Below are 6000 nucleotides of genomic sequence, written 5' to 3' on the forward strand. Positions count from 1 at the left end.
TTGGTGATGTACGGCTGCCTATCCAGGCTACAATAGGGTACTCATTCAGCCCCTCTGTAGTGCATGTATAGGAGGTAGTATGGATCCTGGTTTGAAAACCGGCTAGTAGATAATTGCATTGAATAATTTAGGACCATTACGATGCAAAAAAAACCCCAAACCCTCAGAGGTCCCGATACTTTTCAATTTATCCTGAAACAGAGTAATTTTTGGCTCCAGGAGAAAAAAAAATGCCGTAAAAAATTTGGTGGCAGTAAATCTTTCTGTAATGGAAAGTGTCAGGAATGTTGAGATTTCTAAATCCTTCAGAAAGATTGTCCGTCAATCCCCCGTCCTGCACCCCAGGATGTTCGGCTTTACACACTGATTAAGCGGCCGGTTATCTTCTCAGACATGTTTCCTATTTGTCATCAACTTGTAACCCAAAACCCAAACCCTTCCCGCTCAGTAACTTCCCCCCTCCTTGATTGGTCCTTGAACAAATCAGGATGGAGACACTACGACGACGAGCACGATATAATGGAAAAAGCACCCCCCCAAAAAAAAAGTTATTTTTATCGGGTAATTGATGAGATTTTTTTTTCTAAAAATGATAACAGCAAATCTGGGACAAAATAAAAAACATCTTCCAATCAGAAACCTGTGATCTGTTAATAAACGATACTAAACATGGAGGCCGTGGCTTCTGTGACACACGTTCTTCAACTATTTTGGACTTTAGATCAGCTCCAAAAAAAAAAAAAAAGATCTTTGACAGATTTTTATAAATGTGCGTCATAATCTGCAGAGTGACAGACGGACGTAATACGGGACATTTGGGCTCTATATAAAACAGCCAGACTCCCTGACAAACTATTTTTTGGGGGATGGTTTTTGTTGCATATTTCAATTATTTCGAGAAGTTCACTTCCCCCCCCCCCCCCCCCAAGGTAAAACATACCTTTGTGCCACAATTTTGATGCTTTTTAAAAAATATATTTATTGCTATACTCCATGTTAACATACCGTTAAAGATGCAACCAAAAAAAGCTCCATAAAGTGAACATGGAGCACAGCAAGACGCTGGAAAGAAGGGACATGCTCATTATTCGCACAGTATAAAGAAAAAGGCGGCGGAATCTTCGCAGAAACTGTGACAAAGCCGCCTGAAGCTTCACCTTGTAAAACTCCATTGTTGCGCACGATGTCAAAGAGACCCGCGTGCACATAGATTTATGTGGAATTTCCATCATGAAAAGTCCATATAAAGCTCAATGTGAACATACCTTTATATGGGGCGCAGCAATAGTGTGGGGTTTTTTTGGGGCTGGTTTCTGCCTCAAAGACAAAAATGGAACGAGCGCAAAAAATGAAATCACAAACCAAGCGGGTTTATGTGCAGGAAATGCGCCATAGAATTGACACGATGCTTCTTCTACATGTTGATAGATACTATGAGCACCAGATGTTCATTTTACCATTAAAATCCATATAAAAATCCCTCTAGACCAAGACTAATTTTCACATGGCGTTTTTCAGGTGAGCAAAAAAAAGAGTTTTTCAAGCAAAAACTGCTTCAGAAAATCGCAACGCTTAGATTTTTTAAAATCCTGAAACGTTTTTTTGTTAATATTTTTTCTATGGTGTTATCCATTTTATTTTTTTGGGATTTTTTTTTGTTTTACATCCATCAAGCAATGAATAACACACTAGCATGGTTTAGAAAACTTTACAAAATGCTCAAAAAGAGCGCCGGCGTCTTCCAAGTGTTTTTTTTTTTTTAGCCTTTGCTTTATAATAATAATAATAATAATAATTTTTATTTATATAGCGCCAACATATTCCGCAGCGCTTTACAAATTATAGAGGGGACTTGTACATACAATAGACATTACAGCATAACAGAAATACAGTTCAAAACAGATACCAAGAGGAGTGAGGGCCCTGCTGCTCGCAAGCTTACAAACTATGAGGAAAAGGGGAGACACGAGAGGTGGATGGTAACAATTGCTATAGTTATTCGGACCAGCCATAGTGTAAGGCTTGGGTGTTCGTGTAAAGCTGCATGAACCAGTTAATTTTTTTTTTTTTTTATATAGGCCACACAGGGATCGTTAGGTTAATGCATTGAGGCGGTAGGCCAGTCTGAACAAATGAGTTTTTAGGGCACGCTTAAAACTGTGGGGATTGGGGATTAATCGTATTATCCTAGGTAGTGCATTCCAAAGAATCGGCGCAGCACGTGTAAAGTCTTGGAGACGGGAGTGGGAGGTTCTGATTATTGAGGATGCTAACCTGAGGTCATCAGCGGAGCGGAGGGCACGGGTAGGGTGGTAGACTGAGACCAGAGAGGAGATGTAGGGTGGTGCTGAGCCATGGAGTGCTTTGTGGATGAGGGTAGTAGTTTTGTACTGGATTCTTGAGTGGATGGGTAACCAGTGTAATGACTGGCACAAGGTAGAGGCATCGGTGTAACGGTTGGTGAGGAATATGATCCTGGCAGCAGCATTCAGGACAGATTGGAGCGGGGAGAGTTTGGTAAGAGGGAGGCCGATTAGTAGAGAGTTACAATAGTCCAGACGAGAATGAATAAGTGAAACAGTAAGAGTTTTTGCAGAGTCGAAAGTAAGAAAAGGGCGAATTCTAGAAATGTTTTTGAGATGCAGGTAAGAAGAGCGAGCCAGTGATCGGATGTGGGGGGTGAATGAAAGGTCAGAATCAAGGATGACCCCAAGGCAGCGGGCATGTTGCTTTGGAGTAATGGTGGAACCGCAAACGGAGATGGCAATGTCAGGCAAAGGTAGGTTAGTAGAGGGAGAAAACACGAGGAGTTCAGTTTTTGACAGGTTTAGTTTCAGATAGAGGGAGGACATGATGCTAGAGACAGCGGTAAGACAATCACTGGTGTTTTCTAATAAGGCAGGCGTGAGATCAGGAGAAGAAGTGTATCGTTGGGTGTCGTCAGCATAGAGATGGTACTGGAAGCCAAATCTACTGATTGTTTGTCCAATAGGGGCAGTATACAAAGAGAAGAGGAGGGGGCCTAGGACTGATCCTTGAGGAACCCCAACAGTAAGGGGAAGGTGAGAGGAGGAGGAACCAGCGAAACATACAGTGAAGGATCGGTCAGAGAGATAGGAGGAGAACCAGGAGAGAACGGTGTCCTTGAGGCCGATGGAGCGGAGCATAGTGAGGAGGAGCTGATGATCCACAGTATCGAATGCTGCAGAGAGATCCAAGAGAATTAGCATGGAGTAGTGACCATTAGATTTAGCTGTTAGTAGGTCATTAGAGACTTTAGTGAGGGCAGTTTCAGTAGAGTGTAAAGAGCGGAAACCAGATTGAAGAGGGTCGAGAAGAGAGTTATCTGAGAGATAGCGGGTAAGACGGGAGTGGACCAGGCGTTCGAGGAGTTTAGAGATGAAGGGAAGATTAGAGACAGGTCTATAATTAGCGGCACAGTTTTGGTCGAGGGATGGTTTTTTAAGTAATGGATGTATGATGGCATGCTTAAATGAGGAGGGAAAAATACCGGAAGTGAGGGAAAGGTTGAATATTTTTGTTAGGTGAGAGGTGACAGCCGGGGAAAGGGACTGGAGGAAATGTGACGGAATGGGGTCACTGGTGCAAGTGGTCGGGCGAGAAGATGCAAGGAGCCTGCTTACTTCTTCTTCTGTAACTGGTTCAAAGTCAGAGAGTGAACTAGATGCAGTGGGGGAGGGAGGACAGTGCATGGTATGAAGAGATTGGGAGATGATTTCCTGTCAAATATGGTCAATTTTTTCTTTGAAGTAATTGGCCAGATTGTCAGCACGGAGATCCGTGGTTGGGGCCTGCGCTCTTGGGTTGAGTAGGGACTGGAACGTGTCAAAGAGACGTTTAGGGTTATTGGACAGGGAGGTGATGAGGGTGTTGAAGTAGGTTTGTTTGGAGAGGTGAAGGGCAGAATTGTATGTCTTTAGCATGAACTTATAATGGATGAAATCTTCGGGTAGATTAGATTTTCTCCACAGACGTTCTGCGCACCTGGAGCACCGCTGCAGGAAACGTGTTTGCAGCGTGTGCCACGGTTGTTGCCGTCTGTGCCGAGTTGTTTTATGTATAGGAGGAGCAGCTTCATCCAGGGCACTTTGCAGGGTTTCATTGTAATGCTTCAGAGCAGAATCAGGACATGAGATGGAGGAGATTGGGGCCAATGAGGACTGCAAGTTCTTCATAAGTTCCTGGGTGTTAATGGCCTGTATGTTTCTATAAGTGTGGAAAGTGGGGGTGACCTGAGCGGGATGGCAGTTCTTGATAGAGAATGAAAGAAGGTTGTGGTCAGAGAGCGGGAGAGGGGAGTTTGTGAAATCATCCACTGAGCAAAGCCGGGAGAAGACCAAGTCAAGGGAGTTTCCATCTTCATGTGTTGGCGAGTTAGTATGCTGCGAGAGGCCGAAAGAGGAGGTTAGAGCCAAAAGGTGAGAAGCAGATGGGGAGAGGGGAGAGGCAATAGGGATGTTGAAATCACCCATGATAAGGGTGGGGGTGTCACAGGAAAGAAAGTGTGGAAGCCAGGTGGCAAAGTGATCCAGGAACTGATGAGAGGGGCCGGGAGGACGATACACCACCACCACTCGCATGGAGAAGGGGACGTAGAGTCTGACCACATGGACCTCAAAGGAAGGGAAGACAAGTGAGGGTACTTGGGGGATAACTTGGAAAGTACATTTTGGTGAAAGGAGCAGACCAACGCCTCCACCTGCTCTGTTGTCCGATCTTGGGGTATGAGAAAAGTGTAGTCCACCATATGAAAGAGCAGCAGCAGCGGTGGTGTCTGACTGCTGGATCCAGGTTTCAGTAAGAGCCAGGAGATTAAGAGAATTAGAAAGGAAGAAGTCATGGATGAAGGAGAGTTTATTACACACAGAGCGAGAATTCCAAAGGGCACAATTCAAAGAGACAGAAGGCATGCAGGGAATATTAATAAGGTTAGAGGGGTTTCTGGGTGTAGCAATTGGGAGGTTTGACTGGCTATAACATGGGGGGCCGGGGTTTGGAGAGATGTCTCCAGCAACTAGGAGGAGGAGGATCGAAAGAGTGAGCAGATGGTTAAGTGATTTGTGAGAGCGTCTCTTGTGTTGGATGGTGGGACTGAATGGATCTGCGCTGCTAAGCAATGTGAACAGAGCATGAGTGCTATACATAGGAGAGGCAAGGACAGAGGGGCCGATATGGATGGAGTGTAGAGAGTTAATGCAAGGGCGGTGAATGTGAGTGAATGCGGCAGCCAGGATATAGAATATGCAAATAAATATGGTGAGTATTTGTGTTGTTTCAAGTGAATAGGGAATAGATTTAGATTGTCTTACCTGTCTCCTGCCCTGTCTAACTGCCATGTTATAACTGCCGAGTACTTAGAAAAAAAAGTACTTTGAATAAAAATACACGAATACAAGTGCACGAATGCACCCCTGCATGAATGCTTCCCCAAGCTAACTCTACATTTATAGAAGGCTAGCCCTTAGATCTTCCTATTTTTTTTTTTTTTTTTTTGTGTTAAAGCTCGTTAGCAATCAATCAAACTCAGTTGAGACAACAGGACACAATAAATGTAGTGATCAGATAAACAAATGTCCAGGTCTACATGGATCATAGACCACTTTGAAACAGTAATGTGATCTCTCTGAGTAAGGACATGCAAAGTCAGATTAAATATCTATAAACACAAAAAATGCATAATAGGATGACTAACATATATAGATATATGCAGGATTCAATGCCGAAGATGGAATGACTCAGATACCATTCAAGCTGCTTGCTGTCAGGGACTGGAGCAATAGACATGCAGGATATTTCAGCTCAGAGAATGAATGATCTGTTTACCATTCAAGCTGCTTGCTGTCAGGGACTGGAGCAATGACTTGTATTGTAAAGTTCACAGTCTTCCTTTGGAAAAACCCGAGAAGTTTTAGGAACCTGAAGGAGGTAAAAAGAGGACAGGGAGTCGTGTTACACTAGAAGTGAACAGTAGTGATGAGC

The sequence above is a fragment of the Ranitomeya imitator genome, chromosome 7 (genome assembly GCF_032444005.1).
Source record: "Ranitomeya imitator isolate aRanImi1 chromosome 7, aRanImi1.pri, whole genome shotgun sequence".
Lineage (NCBI taxonomy): Eukaryota > Metazoa > Chordata > Amphibia > Anura > Dendrobatidae > Ranitomeya > Ranitomeya imitator.